We start from the raw sequence: 17,155 nt of genomic DNA on the forward strand, positions 1-17,155 counted from the left end.
GCTGTGGGACTGATCGCTGATCTTGTCTGGGACCTGATCAGCAGGACGGCAGGGAGCCCGTCACCCCTTCCCCCTCTCCATGGGCACCGCTGGGTCTGTAGCTCAGGGACGCCCCACGTCAGGCCGTGGGGGCACAAGATGAATGCTCTGAAAGCCTTACTGTAAGATGCAAGGCCTGCGTCTCAGGAAAGAACCCACAGGGCACTGGGGTCGGGGCACCGCATTCCCACCTAACGGGACTGCTGTCCAGGCCAAAAGACGCGACGGACGTGTGGGTCTCCCCGTATCATATTGCAGCGGCAGCCGATGCGCTCCCATGGGCTTCTGGGAAAAGGGACACCGGACAAACATCTGCACCCATGCCTCATGGCTAGCAGAGCACAGAGGACCACCGGCTGGCTTACAGAAGGACCGGCCCGGGGGGCAGGGGTGGGGAGGGCAGTGTGGACACACGTAAGCCCCGGGCGGGAAGGCAGAGAGGGAGGACACCGACAGCAAGCCCCCGTCACACGGCAGGCAGAACCACACCACACCCCTCCGGGCGGCTGTGACCGCAGGGCCACACGGGGACGGCCAGTCCTGCAAAGGAAGGAAGGCCCGTCTCTAAGTGTCCGCGTGAGGACTCCGAAGGCTCCGGCTGTATGACCTTGGCAGGTGCCTCGGGCTCCTCATCCATAAAATGGGCTACTAGGTAACAGCCAGCCCTCTGCAGGGGCACTATGGGGCCAGAGCAGGGTGGGCGAGGAGCAATGCATCGTTAGCATCTGCGATTCCTGCATGTTCTCTGGCAAACCAGGAGGACGGAGCAGACCTGCCTAAGGAGACTCACGCAGTGGCAGTGTCCCCATGCGGGCTGGCGTGGGCACCAGTCCTGCATGTGGACGGGAGCTAATGCTGGTGCCGTGCCCCCATATCCCACCGCTGTGGGCAAAGGGCGGATGCCTCTCTCTCTCCACTCCTGTCCCACAACCTTCCTTCCAGTCCCCCAAGCACACTCCACCCCTCCTGCCCCAGGGCCTCTGCACATGCCCTACGGGTCTGGAATGCTCCCCACCCACTTACGCAAGCCTCATCTGGTTAGCCCCTATTAATGCTAGACCTCTCAGCTCACACATCGCCTCCCCAGCAAAGCAGCCCCTGATCCCTGGTCCTGTTTATAGTCCTGTGAGGGCCCAGATCGCAGCTGCACAGAAATAACTGGCTGTGTGCATTCTGTGCATGCTCTGCACCCTCTGCCATGAAGACCCGCAGGGGCGATGGCTCCCACGTTCCGTTCAGCCTTTGGGGCCACATCCTGTCCCTAGCAACAGGCGGAGCACGCGGTCTGCAGGAGGAAGGAGGGAATAAGCCAACCGCTAACCTCAACGTGTCTGACGGATGATCTGGCTGTGTCAGAGGCACAGGGATCCTGCTTTTGCGTTTTGGTAATAAGTACCTGCTTAGCTTTCTTCTTAGGATAACAAAAGTCAACATACCCGAGGGGCCTGAACAGACTTACCACCTCAAAGAGGAGCAGAGTGAAAAGTAGTCTGTGCGTCCTCCTTGGCAACGTCACGACACGGGGAATCGACGACATTGGGGGAAAGAGCCTGTCCCCTGCCGAGCACAGACCCCCGGAGACCGAGGAAGGCTCACGGACAGCATGGCTCCCCAGAGCTGTCCAATGTGCGTTCTGCTTACGGACGGGGGGCCACGCTAACAGCATTCCCGCTGATGCTCTCCCCTGGAATCTCCTGCAACCATGCTGTGCGCAGCCTCACGGGAGCATCCCCGTGCCTGAAGACAGGGACCTGGGGCAGGGTGTTCTTGGCCAGGCAGACTGCTGAGCCCACCAGGGAGCTTACCCCTCGCTCCCGCTCACATGGAGGGGAGGGCAGCACCAGGGCTGGAGATGAAAGGCTGCATGCACCCCTGCTTCCCGCCTCCCCTCACCCTCTCTGGCTTTCGGGGGAAGAGCAAAGAGAGTCCCTTTGCAAGGTGTGAAATGCAGGGAGGACGCCAGGGGCCCCGGAGAAGTGGGGCCCACCGAGCTGACGGGCCCTGAAACCCGCAGCGGGAACAGTTCCGTAAAAAGGAACAAAAGGGACGATTGCGTAACTGAAGCCAGATTTACAAGGAAGCAGGGCTCCCAGGCCGGCGACCGGGCAGGGAGCAGGCCGCCTGTGCCCTCGGGAAGGAGGCACCAGCGGAAGCGCACCACTCGGGCAAACAGAAAAACATAAATGGAAAACCCTTTTCAGAAGCAATCACTGCCACACCTGAAGGTTATGTCACTCACCCACGGCCCAGCAGGCAGGCTGCAGGGGTCGAGCGCTTCCCACTCCGAGGCCGGGGTCTGAAGCCAGCCCTGCCTGACCTTGGAGAGACTGACGCAACCCTTCGTGACTCAGTTTCCTCCTCTGGAAAGTGGAAGTGTCGACAGGATTCGATAAGGAAATAGGTGTATAGGGCTGAGAACAGGAACTGACCAAACACAAGCACTAAATAAACATCAGCCGTGCACACGACCATGGCATTTGGGAGCCAGACTGGCCCCCGAAAGGCAGCCCCCCCCACCCCGGGAAGTCCACATGGAACACAGCACCCGGTGCGACCACGGAACCACCTGTACCACCCGAGAAACAAGACGCCCACGAGCAACCTTCCCAAAGCCAGCCAGCCAGCCAGCTACTTCTCCCTTCCAGAAGGAGAACGCCAGAGACAAAGTCACTCTCAGGAGCGCCCACCTTGAACTGTTCTTAACGCTCTCAACCCCAGGCGGCAGGTCCTGGGAACTCTCCAGGAAAGACATACGAGGCTCAAGTTAGGAAATGACAACAACGTCACTTTCCCCAAGCTCCTCTATGAGAAACAAGGTCTCGCTCAGTCTGAGATTTTATCTGTGGTAATTTGTCACCAACTACTCAGAATTCTGGGGTGTGTAGGCTGGTCTGCACCATACGGATGGACGCAGGACGCAGGACGCAGGACGCTGGGTGGGGGGAGAAGGCCCGCAGCAGGGAGGAAGGAGGTCTGGGGCGCAGGGGGGCGGGGGACCGAGCTCTCACTCACCCCCGTCTGGGGTCCCCAGCAGGGGAAGCGTCCCACATGGCGCCACGTGGAACTTTTACTGCCCCTTCGCTGCACAACAAGGACACGGGCGAACAGAGGAGGGGCGCCAGGGACCGACCCAATGCCAAGAGCACGCGGCAGCCCGTGGGGGGCCCCACAGAGCCCTCGGGGAGGAACTCACCGTGCTGCCGAGGGGCCGGCCAGGGCTTCTCCTTCCTTTCAGAAGCAGCTCCCTCCCACCGCTTCGCCCCTTCCCTGCTTGGAGTCCTGCACCCTCTCCGAGCGCCTGGCCTAAGGGGGTGGCAGGGCCAAGAGCAGGTGGGACAGCGCCCGCCCCGCTGCGGCTGGGGAAGTCTCAAGGACAGCAGTGCCAACGCCAGCAGGCACGCCCAGCCCACAGCGGCAGCACGCATGCCTGCACGCAGGGCACAGGCACCAGCTGCCCAGCCCTTCCGAGGCCCCGCAGGGCCCACGGCCAGCAGGACAGCCCTCACCGGGTGGGGGCCGTGTCCTCAGGGACTGACACCTGCCCTCCGGGGGGGGGGTTGTTGACATAGGGGCACAGAGAGGGGTCTCCTGTGTCCAAAGAGCCCCCTGCCCCAAGACCAACCGACCACGGATTGATTCCTTGGGTGGGCAGGTCGCTGGCCAGCATCCTGAGCCTGACAGGTGCCTGGTTCCCGCCCTCCGCCCTCCCCCCACCTTCCTTCTGCCCCTTAACATTCACACAAAACCACGAAGCGAACACAGAAACAAGGTCAAAGTGTGTTGCTGGACCAGAGAAGGAGCAGGCTTCTCTCCTAACACATGCCCCTTGGGCTCCCAAATCTCCTGGAGGCCAAAACAGAAAGAGAGATGGGGCTGGACGTCTGGCAGACAGTGGGACAGGCACCTGGCCTGAGGCTGGATGGACCGAGGTCACACGTCACTCGGAATCAAGAGAGGAGGGGCCCACGGCAGAGCACCGTCCCCCACCGCCGAGGTCTACACTGGCAACCAGCCAAATTTCATTAACCTATGGCCCGTCATGTCCCTTAAATTCAGAGGGAGACCCAAGTGGGCTCATCGATAATGACGCCTCACACACATGGATTCTTTTATTTTAATCGATCACTTCATGAGAACACCTGTCCTCATAAAGAGGACACGGGGAGGGTGTGGTGGGTCCCTCAGGGCCCTCACAATCCTGGCCCCGGCGCCAGGACCCAGGGGCCCTGCTGCAGAGGGAGCCACGCAGGGTGTCTTTCCAGCCCCGACGTTCAGGGAGCCCTTGAGCCCACAGGCCGGGGTCTCTGCCCCAGGCGGCTCGGCTCCTGCAGGACAGCGGGGCTTCCCAAGAGAGAACGTGCGGACAGCCATCCCTTCACCTGTCCGGTCAGCAGACCGGCAGACAAACTGCATTTCACTCTTGGGAGCACCGGTCCCAGCTCTGCTCCGAGGCCCAGGCCTCCCACCACGGTCGGCCCCGTGGAAGAGCCAGCTCCGAGCCTCCGAGACCGTCAGAGGCTGACAAGTGTGGACCAAGAGGGAGGACCCCCACCCCACCTGGACATCCCAGAGTGAAGGTCTCATGGTCCTGGGAAGGGGGCCCGGTGCGCCCACCGAGCTGCCCAGTCCAGGACCATAGCTTTGCTGCCATGAGAAGGGCACCGCAGGGGTTCCCAGGATGGCCAGCCCATGCACCTGACCACTGGCACGGAGACCAGGGCCTTCCGGCGGCCCCGTCTGTTCTCACACACGCCCAGGACGATCCAGCGAGCATCCTCCCCGGCCAGCATCGGACACGCGTGCTCCGTCCAAACCAGGCCCACTACTTGGGATCACCGCAGCACGATGAGCCACACAGCTCCCGGCGGGGCTGGGTGGCAGGCCTGGAAGTGCCACAGAACAGCACAGCGGTGACAGTGGTGTGTCCCTGAGGGGCTGCAGGATAGGAGTCCTGTCCAGCGGCAGAAACAGCGGGACTTCCAGGGTGGAGCTGGGCCCGGAGGAGCCAGGAGCACCTGGGGAGGTCGGGCCTGCAAAGTGCAGGGCCAAGGGAGGCAGGGGTCAAGCGGTAAGCCAGGGCTATGCTCCAAAACGCCTGCAGGCCACAGACACTTGACCTCTGGAAGGCGCCGTGTGCCCATCTGCACACTGGGGATGGTCAGAGAACATGACTCCGTGCAGAAACGTCGGGTGAGACCACGCTCCCCGGCCCGAGGCACGCCCTCGGTAAGCGTCCGCTTTATTAGCGGGTCCTCTTCTCGCCACCAAGGCTGTCCACGGAGGCCAGGGGGCAGGGGAAGGACCCTTGTGCAGGCAGCTGCTGAGGCCAGAAAGGGGGTCTGGGCAACCAAGAGAACAGGAGAGAGGAGTGGAACCCACAGAACCTGGTCCTGTCGCTGAGGAGGGAGATGGTGCGGAGACAGAGTGGGGATCAACGGACCTACACTGTGGGAGCACGTGGGCAAGCCACAGACAACACAACCCACAGGACATGGCCCACGGGACCTGACTCACTGGACACAACCCACAGGACACAGTCCACGACCCACAGGACAAGACCCACAGGACACGGCCCACTGGACATGACTCACTGGACATGACTCACTGGACGTGACTCACTGGACATAACCCACAGGACACAGTCCACGGGACACAGCTCACAGGATACAGCCCACTGGACACAGTTAACGATCCATAGGACACTGCCCACAGGACACGGCCCACAGGACCTGACCCACAGGACACAGTCCATGACCCACAGGACACGGCCCACAGGACACGGCCCACAGGACACGGCCCACAGGACACAGTCCACGACCCACAGGACACGGCCCACAGGACACGACTCATGACTCAAGACATGGCCCACAGGACACGACTCAAAGGACACAGCCCACAGGACCTGACCCACAGGACACAGTCCACGACCCACAGGACACAACCCACCGGACACGACTCACTGGACACAGGACACAGTCCACGGGACACAGCCCACAGGACATGGCCCATAGGACATGACCCATAGGAATGATCCACAAGACACAGCCCACAGGGCTCCTCCACCACCACCCAAAATGGTGCCTCTGCCACTGTCCTGTCACTTCAGCGTGAGGACCCCAGGACAGCACCTTCGGCAGGAGAAACTGGGCTCCAAGCCCAGCTCCGTCTCCACAGACAGGTCGTCCTGGTGGCACCGGCACACCCTGTCCCCTCGGGTCCTCACCCGTGAGCAGGAGAAGACATTCAGCCGGGGCGGTCCTGAGCCCGGGCGAGCTCCTGGCAGCCCAGCCACAGACAAGCTTTGCCCCGAAACACCCTGTCGGCTTTTCTAACCAAGCTGTTCCCACGCTGAGGAGACTCCACGCCCGAGTTATTCTCCGACAATTAAGAGCCAGGCACAAGAGCGAGAGGACAACACGGTGCTGGACCCAAAGAACACAGATAAAATCAGGAAAGAAGCTTCCTGGGGTGGACCCTATCCACAAAGTCACCCCAAATAACGTCACCCTACCTACTGCGTGCGGAATAGAACACGCTGGACAGCATTCACACGTGATCTTATTAATTCCTCACTCAAATGTTGTTTCCTTTTCACCTGTGAGGAAATAAAGCTCCTGGCACCTGCCCGTCCCGACCTGACTAAGGGCACACGGCTGCCCTAGGTCCCGGCCGGGGACCCGAGGCCGGCTGCCCCTGCTGAGGGACCCTCATGGACAGACCGACAAGACACGGACTGGGACTTCCGCCAAAGCTCAGCTTCGCCGGCACCGCGAGTCCCGCTTCCCTTGATGTTCAGGCGCGGCCTCTACACTCCAGAGTTTCAATCTGGGAACGCATCATGGGCCGATGACCAGGTTTAGACCAGCAATGCCTTCTACACACACCAATCTCTTTTCTCTCCTTTCTACACTCCGGGAGGCCAGATGTCCAGCCCGGGTTGGATCCGAAAGTTTATAATCCTAAACTTTACAATACGGTCCTCAAATTTTCTCCCACAAAGTAATTTTTAACCGCTGTGTGGTATCCGGAGTCCAGCTAGAGCCCAATTTCCCATACACCTGAATGTTCGTCTCCCGCAGGTGGTACATGTGATAAACATCCCACAGTTTGCAACTTCTCAGCATCTTTAGTGGTTGCCTTGGGATAATCACCTGCAAGGGCAATTTCTTTGCAACTCTTGTCGGGAGAACTTCCTACAGCCCGTCTCTTGGAAGGTGTCCTGTAATCTCCGGGACTGCACACACCTGTGCTCCAGAGGGGACAAAGGTCCGAATGGTGAGGAGCAGACCAGATGGAATCGCCTTGGCAAACCTGAAGAGGGACTCGAGGTGTCGGGACAGGGGAAACCGTGTCCCCAGGAGTGGAGCAGGTAGGAGAGGGACATGCCTCGGGGCTCCTGTGGATGCGTCCCCCCCATCTGCTCCCCCAGGTCAGAGCTTGGAGCAAAGATCGAGTATCTCCAGGATGCTAAATCCGTAACAAGAGAAACAGCAGGGCCCTCCTGAGCGGCCAGGACATGCACGGCGCAGCACCTGGCGCTCCAGAGGCTTCCCTGAATGCACGCGTGAGGACCGAGATGCCGGCCCACTGCTCCCGGGGTCCCCCTGCTCCCTCCCAGCTTTGCCCTCTCCCTGCAGGAAGTGTAGGCTGACTGTGTGCAGCCAGATGGGCATGTGGAGTCCCAGATGTGGAAAGAGCCCCCTGTTCAGAAGGGCACCTGGGACCCCACAAGAGAGGCTGTCTCCCCTTCCCGACGGCAGGTTAAAAAGGCTGGGAGAACAGCGTGCACAAGAAATGTTCATGTGCAGAGGGAGACCGATGGAAATGCAAAAGCGCGGGGTGATCAGACGCTGTGGCAACTCCTCCATGAGGATGATTCCAGCGTAGCTGAAGTCGGCACTGTTTAAAGGGGTCGTAGGAGTAAGACTGGGTATCAGGGAGTCCACAGGTTAGACCCTATAATCCCCACGGACACCTCCCTGACAGAGGCAATTCACTGAACAGCTAACTTCAATCCCTACCTTGCCCAGCACTTACCATGTGTGTGGACCCCCCCCCACACCCCGTAAACGGTGGAGCCGAACAACACAAAGGGGAAGATGTACGAGGGCGGGTGGTAAACATAAGACTAAGTGTGGAGTTACATGCTGGACAGCAAGGATCGCAGTCCAGAAAAGACAGATGCAGGACACCTGGGTGGCTCAGCCGGTTAAGCATCTGACTCTTGATTTCGGCTTTTAGGTCGTGATCTCAGGGTCATGAGATCGAGCCCTGTGTCAGGCTCTGCACTCAATGTGGAGCCTGCTTGAGATTTTCTCTCTCTCTCTCTCTCTCTCTCTCTCTTCCTCTGCCCCTCCCCCACCATCCCCTCTCTCTAAAAAAAGAAAGAAAAGACAGATTCATGTCAAATTCAAAACAGCAGGTGAGTTTTGGCTGGAGCCAGTGAGAGCCCCCTAGAGGTTTGCTGATTGGGCTTAAACCTTATCCTGCCTTCTAAGAACCAAATGAATGAGACCACTTTCTTTGGATAAACACCCAGTAGTGTTATTACTGGATCACGTGGTATTTCCATTTTTCATCTTTTGAGGACCCTCCATACTGTTTTCCAGAGCGGCTGCACCAGTTTGCATTCCCACCAACAGTGCATGGGGTGTTCCCCTTTCTCCGCATCCCCGCCAACACCTGCCGTTTCTTGTCTCTTTGATACTAGCCATTCTGACAGGTGTGAGATGATATCTCATTGTGGTTTTGATTTGCATTTCCCTGATGATGAGTGATGATGAGCATCTTTTCATGTGTCTGTCCTCCATTTAGATGTCTTCATAGGAAAAATGTGTATTCCGGTCATTGGCCCATTTTCTTAATCAAATTATTTGTTTTTTTGGTGTTGGGTTGTTCTTTATATATTTTGGATATGACCTCTTATTAGACACAGCAAAATACTAATTTGAAAAGCTGCACGCAGCCCTATGCTTATTGCAGCCAAGATATGGAAACCGCCCAAGTGTCCACTGGTTGATGAATGGATAAAGAAGTGGTATACACACACACACACACACACACACACACACACACACACACACACACACACACACAGTGGAATATTACTCAGATGCAGGAAAGAATGAAATCCTGCCATTTGCAGCAACATGGATGTACCTAGAGGGTATTATGCTGCATGAAATGATTCAGACAGAGAAAAACACCATATGATCTCACTTACATGTGGAATCTAAAAAACAAAACAAACGCACAAACAAAAAGCAGAATCAGACCCATAAGTACAGAGAAGAAACGGACGGGCGCCCGAAGGGAGGGGGGAGAGGGGGCAAACGGGAGAAGGGGAGGGGGCGGCACAGGCTTCCAGTGATGGAGTGAACAAGTCACGGGATGAAAGGCACAGAACAGGGAACACAGTCAGTGGTGAGGTGACAGTACCTACAGATAGCAGGGTGAACATGGCGTGCGTAATGTATAGACCTGTTACGTCTCTCTACGTCTGAAACCAATGCAACCAATGTAACGCTGACTATATTTCCATGAGAAAAAAAATTTAAATGATTTAAATAAATGAAGTCACCCCAGGCTGCCCTACTGGCTGGACACCCCCTTCGTTCTGGAAGACTGATGCCTGCCACCCACTGCCCCTGGCCAGGCACTCGGACCTGCCTCTCCGATCCTGTACCACATCCTCCATCCCCCTGCACAGGGACCGGATGTGGACCGGACATGGACCAGACACGGACTGGACGTGGACCAGACACGGACTGGGCGCCCACTGTGTCCACTCCCAAACCTGTTCTGGCCAGATGCACTGGCTGCCGTCACCGCAGAGTTTAACAAAACACTGCACAAACCGACAACTCGTGAGCCTAAAAGGGCAGAAACCTGCTGCAGCTCTGAAGGCGGGTCCGTGTCCTGGGAGGGCAGGGCCCCAGCGCCCTGGCTCCTCTGGACCGCACAGGACAGCTGCAGGGTGGGGCAAACCGAGAGCAAAGGGGAGGTGGGCCGTCCCAGCAAGCTTTCACAACACCTGGAGGTGGCCAAATGGGCAATTTCGGAGGGTTCGCTGAGAACAGGAGAACCCCAGCCCCGGGACGGGACGCAAAGACAGACGGACACGGCCGTCCGCTTCAGACGCAAGGAAGTGTGCAAGTGAGTGAGGCTTAGCATTCTGCAAGGCCACAGGCATTTCGACTCAACAACCACCTACAAATCCCAACCATTTTTTAATTTTTATTTTTTTAAGATTTTATTTACTTGTCAGAGAGAGAGAGGGAACACAAGCAGGGGGAACAGCAGAGGGAGAGGGAGAAGCAGACTCCCCACCGAGCAGGGAACCCGATGCAGGGATCGATCCCAGGACCCTGGCACCATGACCTGAACCCAAGGCAGACGCTTCACGGACTGAGTCACCCACGCATCCCAAATCCCGACTATTTAAAAGGACAGGCTGAGTGAGTGAGAAGTGGGTGGACAGCGTGTGACACATAACTGTTGCCATCCTAGGGAGAACGACATGGGTCACAGCAGCACGCACCCACACTCAGTCCAGCCCAGGGGCAGAAGCCTGCCGGGCGGGGACCCTCCCGAACGCACTTGGCCGAGACTGAGTGGAGGACCAGGCTGGGCACGGTGGGGCACGCAGCAAGTGCACGCAGCAGGGCTGGGGCTCGGGATCCCAGGGAGCTCTTCTGGTGCCACAGTAACAGCCTCCTTCCCTACTCCCTGGCACCCCAAAACACCACGGGAACTGCCCACCACAGGCTCACCGGGAGGCGGCGAACGCGGGCTGGGGTCCGCGCTCTCTGATGGGCAGGTCGGGGGTAAAGGGAGTTCTTAGGCGCCAACACGGCAACGGAACAGCCTGAGGACCTACCATCAACACCTTATCAGTGCACTCGAGTCCTGCTATGGCAGGTCGTGAGGTTCTCACCGTCACCGTGACCACTGGCCGCACAGCTTTCCTGTGCTTAGAGCACCAGACATACCTATGCGCACATGGTTCCATTTCCAGGTGAAACGACCCACAAAAAGCACAGAAATGCAAAACCACGTGTCCCTGCACACACCTCGGGAAGGACAGGTGTTCACACAGAGCAGGAGGGCTGAGGGAACGCCGCCCGGGGTCTGCCTCAGCTGCGGATGTGCTCGGTGGGTCCTGCGCGTGTCCACGAGTGACCCTGGATGCAGAGGGACAGCGGGTTTGGGATGACAAACACATTCTAGCAAGGTCGCAGATGTGCACACACAAAATCAACGAATAAGGAGGCTGGACCGCAACTGAATCGATACGAACCCCTCGATCATTCGTCTCGGGTTCACGCCAGAACATCTGGAAAACCTCCCCATTCTAACGGCCCCACACAGCACATCTGACACAGTAACGTTTCAGAAGGAATCACAACCACAGTCTAGTCCAGTTGTATTTTTAAGCATATGGCCCCGTCTCTTTACGTGGAGGGACACCTTACGCTCCTGGAGGGCGCTAAGCCTCTGGGCCCCTTCCTCCTCGCCTGAGGAAGGTCAAGGCCGTGGTAGAGATGGGCGGGCACCTTGTCTTCCAGCGCTCCGGCCCCTGGGGAAGGCAGACGTGAAGCCAGCACTTCTGTACAGAAAACACTGTATCAACCCCATGTCATGTGCTGATGAACTCAGCAGGTTTTCAGTGAAACTTCGTCATGCGGACTGGTCTTTCCAGATGTCAGCCGTCCATCCGGAACGCCACAAGGAAGACGCTCGGGCAAGCCTGATTAGCTCGTGGAAAACCAGGGAACGCCTGCGGGCCGGTCCTAGGGTAATTCGACACAGTTCCTGGCCGGCCCTGAAGCCCCGAGCTCTGCGCTCCCACTTCACCTGCATCCTGACCCAGCTCCGAGCTCCAGATGCCACCTGCTCACCGCCGCCCACCCCACCCCTCCCGCGACCGTCACAACACGAGCCCCACACAGCCCTTCGCTCCCTCTGCAAACATGTCAGCAGGCATCCTCAGCAGAGAAACCAGGTTTTTTAAAACTTCAACAGAACACCACTACCCTGAGCAGTGATTCCTTAATACCACACCACATCGCTAGTCAACGTTCAGATTTCCCTGTCTTACAAGCTTTTGGGGTTTGTTTTTTGTTTTGTTTTTCTTTGTTACAGTCAGATTGTTGGAATTGAGCTCCCAATAAAGTCTGACGATGTTTATCTAACATCTCTTCGGTTCCTGACAACAGAGACCCTTCCTCCTCCTCTGTGTTTTGGAGATGACCGACATGCTTTTCGCCCAGCCAAACTCCCCCCTCCCTCCCGGAGAGTTTGCTGACCCCCCTGGAAGGCTTCCATGGGGCTCCGACCCTGTGCTTCCTGGAAGCCGTGGATGGGCCTGGGCTCAGGGTGGTTCTGGTCTGATTTCGGGCCTCCCATGACGCCCACACGCGCGGCCAACTTCCCTGGAGGAGACACATGACCCCACCAGCTTCCTTCTGTGACCCAGGAGGTTACGGAGGGTCACGGCTGTTCGGTTACTTGCGGTCTGCAACTTGGCACATTTTAACTCTCTCACTTTCTCGACATTGGCCGGCCAGAATTCCTCCTGACACGGAACTTTTGCTCTTAGTCTATTTTTAACCCCAAGGAACAGGCCGCCCAAGAAAAGAAGATTAAAAGCTTGTTTCTCTTTATTTAAAGTCTGTTGCAGAGGGGCACCTGGGGGTCTCAGCCGTTAAGAGTCTGCCTTCAGCTCGGGTCATGGTCCCAGGGTTCTGGGATGGAGCCCCGGACTGGGCTCCCTGCTCCGCGGGGAGCCTGCTTCTCCTTCTCCCTGTGGCCCTCCCCAAGGCCCATCCTCCCTCTCTCAAATACATAAAATCTTAATAAATAAATAGTCTGTTGCGGAGATCAGAAAGCGACATCTGAACCCAAAGTCACAAAGCCGACAGCCCTTACAACAGGATCCAGGCCCGAGTCTGACTGGTCCTCAAGCGTCTACCGTCCAAGACTCCGTCCAACCCGAGGACAGGCCACCGCGCTTGCCACACGGCTGGACACACAGGTGGAGGGCCAGCATGGGGACTGTGCCCGGTCACAAGCCTGTCCCCAAACTGGAACGAGCCCCAGGCAGCCATGCGGGACTTTCCTTATTCTCTCTGTACGGGGGGGGGGCCTCCGGAGGGGACACGGTTTCCACCAAGGACGAAACTTTCTCCCTTTTCTTTTACAGAATTGTTTACTTTAAAAAAAAAGAAAGATTTTATTTATTTATTTGAGAGAGAAAGAGCACGGAAGAGAGCGCGAGTGGCGGGGAGGGGCAATGGCAGAGGGAGAAGCAGGCTCCCCGCAGACCAGGGAGCCCGATGCGGGGCTCGATCCCAGGACCCTGGGACCATGACCTGAGCCGAAGGCAGACGCTGAACCGACTGAGCCGCCCAGGCGCCCTACAGAATTGTCTCCTGATGCTCAACGGAAAATAAACGTGGCAAACAAGGCTGCTTGCTGTAAGTACCCCCCGGGGAGGAGGGTGATGTGACCACAGTGGGGAAGCCAGAACTGGCCTGGCTTCTGGTGTTCAGGATGCAGACGCCCCGCCACCCGCACGCAGGACGCGCCTCGAACAAATGGGGGAGGCCTTCCAAAAGCTCAGAGGCACTTGGGGAGACCCGAGGAAAACCGTGCCTGAGGCTCCTGGCTCTCTAAACAGAGACTCTCTGAGCAAGGCCAGGATGCCCCAGATACGGCACCAGCCAGGCTGACACCCACATGTGCTGATAAGAAAACAGGAGTGGGGACCCCAGACCACAGAGAACCTGGGGAGGAGTCGGATTCCAGAACCCTGGGTCCCCAAACCGGCAGCCAGGGTCCCTCTCCCGCACAGACTTACATTTTCTCAGGAGGCTGGGGGGGGGGGGGGGGCGGGGGCCGGGGATGCTGTCGTGTGCTATTTTTTTTAACGATGACCCCTCTTGCAGGTAAAAATGCACTCAGGCAGGGGCGCCTGGGTGGCTCAGTCGTTAAGCGTCTGCCTTTGGCTCAGGTCATGATCTCAGGGTCCTGGGATCGAGCCCCGCATGGGGCTCCCTGCTCGGCAGGAGGCCTGCTTCTCCCTCTCCCTCTGCCTGCGGCTCCCCCTGCTTGTGTTCCCTCTCTCGCTGTGTCTCTCTCTGTCGAATAAATAAAATCTTTAAAAAAAAAAAAAAAGAAAGAAAACGCACTCAGGCAACAGAAGCCCTATCAGAACGACATCTCTCCTGACGCAAATTCTGTCCTAACTCAGGGCATTAAAAAAATAAGTGCTCAGCTTCCCCTTCCACAATTAACTGCGATGTCCCCGCGATTCCCACACACCCACCGGCTTCAAGGGTCCCCCCCACATTCACGACCTGTGATTGCTGTAGAATCCACGCCATCAGAGGAGGGGGAAAAAAATGGCACGCTACCAGAACTTTCTTCTCTGTGGCAGATTCCAGTGTTTGGACCTGGGGACATTCATTCACTGGAAAACATTTGCCACAGCCCTTGCCTGGGAGATGCCTGGAGTGCCGTGAACGCTGGCTGGGGGCTCCTCCGTCAAGCCCGAGCCGCAGCCCCAAGCCCACCATGCAGTCAGAGGCCCGGGTGGTGGGAGCTCAGCGCCCTGAGCCCGTGTGCACCACGCGGCTGGCCGTGGACATGCCCAGGAACAGACACGGGCCAGTCTTCACCGGGGTGACCAGCCAGCAGCCAGCGTGGCTGTTAATCATTAGCCAGGCTCCGTGCTCCCCGCTGGAGGTAAGCTGACACCAGGCCAACGTGTCCCCTTGCTGTGTGTCCCTCCACCTGTGGCCAGGCCCACCAGCAACATCTAGCTCGGCCCTGCTTCCAATCCAGGCTTACTGGGTGAGGCTCAGCATGCGGGGGGGGGGGGGGGGTTCTCTTAATTCGTGGAGGGCCGTCTCTCTTTCTCAAAGGGTCTGTGAACCGAGGCTCCTGTTTGCCCACCTGCAGCTCCCACGTGGGAGACGTGCACCGGGCCGCCTTTCCCAGAAACGGGGGCAGTCTCTCCCTGCCAAGGTTGAAAAAGCTGAAGGCCTGCATGTTATTTTAGGTGCAGGAGGGAATGGTGAAATCAAAGCAAGTGTGGACCAAAGTCTGGCCTGTGGTTAGAACGGGGTGGGGCAGGGGCCCCGGATTTCCGGAGAAATCTACCTACGCACCAAGTTTTGGAGATGGCCCAGGGGATGCTCTACCTGCGGCAGCAGTCGGAGGCCTGGGGCAAAGGTCAACGCAAGAGGGTCCCCCCCACCCACCTGGTCAGCAACGCAGGCTTCGAAGGCCTTCCCTGAGAAGCTCCGGGGGCCTTGGGTTCCCAGCCCTGCCCGATCCCCAAGCCCCCTCAGAACCTGAGGGCCTCCTTCAAACAATTTCCACAAACAGCCTCCCCCATTCCTCTGCACGTCTGCAATGTCTGTCCGGCCCATGGGGTCTGTGGCAGAGCCCAGAGGGTCACGGCCAGCCCTGCCAAGCGCCACTGAGTGCGCTTAGGCCCCAGGATGGCCCCATCACAGGTCTGTGGCCGAACCTAGTCCCAGAAGTGCCGGGGGGGGGGGGGGGGGCGGTGCTGAGGCATGCTAAGCAACATGAAAGAGGTAGAGAGATGGACCCCATGCACTGCTCCCCTGGGCAGCCACGCAGACACGAAGGCCACGGGGCCGCATGCCCTCAGGAGGCTGCGGGAGGGTCCCCTCTCTGGCCGCCGCCTCCCGTCCCTAAGCCACATCCTCCGCTCTGCTCGTAAGGACACGAGTCCAGCCTGACCTCCCTCCCCACATCCGCATTCCAAACTCAGCCACATCCCGGGTTTCTGGCAGATGGGAATCTGGGGGGCACACGGGACATCACCCCCACCCCGCAGGTGCCCACTCCATGTCTGTGCCGTATCTCAGAAGCCCGTTGGGATCGGTGCACAAAAACGGCCCAGGCCCTGCCCCCATCCACACGTGCTTTGCTCCCTTCAAGAGCAGGTTGTCAGAGGGGGTGAAATGCACCATTAAGAGAAAGGGAATCTGAGCAAAGTTTGGGATCCTAGCTTCCAACGCCATCACCCGGGGCCCGCACACCTTAATTCAGATCCCAACCCTCACAAAGGACCCTGAGGACCAAGGTAAGCACGGCAGTGACCAGCTCTGCACCAGCGCAGGGAGCCCAGCCTGCATCCAGATCAGAGCCACAGGGAACCTCGGAAACATGGCTCCATTCAGGTGCATTCAGCGTTTCTTGAACACTCCCCACTCTGCCTCAAGTCATAACACCGGGACCCTCCGCCTCCATGCTTGCTGAGAAGACACAGAGCCAGGCACGGGCGCTGACGCAGCACCACAGGCAGCCTGAGGTTCTGAGGAGCAATGGCAGGTGCTCCAGCAGCCCTGGGGACAGGATGAGGGCACCAGAAGCGCCGGCCTCACACCCGCCCCCGTCCAGCTTGCGGTCCAGGCCTGCCCTGGCCCGATTTCTGGTGTGCTCACCAGGCCTCAGTTTTCCTCACGCCATCCACATCACATCTCCCTTTAAAATGGGCTCCTCTGGGGGCTTCTCTGATGCCCCATTGCCGAACCGGAGTATGGCTCTTGGATCACTGAAGTTTCAAGGTGAAAGTCTGGGAATTCAGCATCGTGTATGTTTTTATTTCTGGGTCTCACTTGGCTTTTACCAAAACCATAGGTGTTAAGTTTGCACAAGTGGAAGGCTCGACGACGATGTGGCAGGACTCCTGAGACTTTTCTCTGCTTCCTGAAGATCGGAGGGTTAGAGAACAAGGGTGTTTGCAAGTCTCTGCTGCCTGCAGCAAGGGAACGTCACCAGGACAAGGTGAGGATGCTCGCGTGAGATGCTCAGACCCGGGCAGGCCAGCCGTGGGTGCAGACACAGCACCCGGAGTTTGTGACTTCCAGAAGCAGAAACGATCACTTGGTTAAGACCCTGCTGCGCTGGGGCAGATCTGCATCTGTGTTCTGATGGGTCCCGCAGCGTGGGAACAGTCCGTGAGCAGGAATATTCCGCACCCAACCAAAGAGCTGCACTTACTGAGGACAGTTCACACAGAGGCCGCCGTGGCCTGGAGCCAGCGGCAGAGGCCGAGCTACTCCACGCGCCCCACTGA

The 17,155-nt window shown here is 58.3% G+C and overlaps 1 protein-coding gene across 7 annotated transcripts in view; it reads right to left on the minus strand.

The window, feature by feature from the left end:
* The window catches only part of TNS3 (tensin 3), a 206,009-nt gene that overhangs the window by 115,105 nt on the left and 73,749 nt on the right, over nt 1-17,155 (minus strand). Inside the window, exon 1 of one of the 7 annotated variants that reach the window (XM_027573537.2) lies at nt 3,233-3,355. The exons of 5 other annotated variants lie outside the window; for them this stretch is intronic. The gene's annotated coding sequence lies outside the window, so the exon portion shown is untranslated. Of the gene's footprint in view, nt 1-2,726; nt 2,775-3,232; nt 3,356-17,155 lie in introns of those variants that run through there. One more of the 7 variants, XM_027573534.2, reaches the window with a different exon arrangement.

Source organism: Zalophus californianus, chromosome 12 (assembly GCF_009762305.2).
Source record: "Zalophus californianus isolate mZalCal1 chromosome 12, mZalCal1.pri.v2, whole genome shotgun sequence".
NCBI lineage: Eukaryota > Metazoa > Chordata > Mammalia > Carnivora > Otariidae > Zalophus > Zalophus californianus.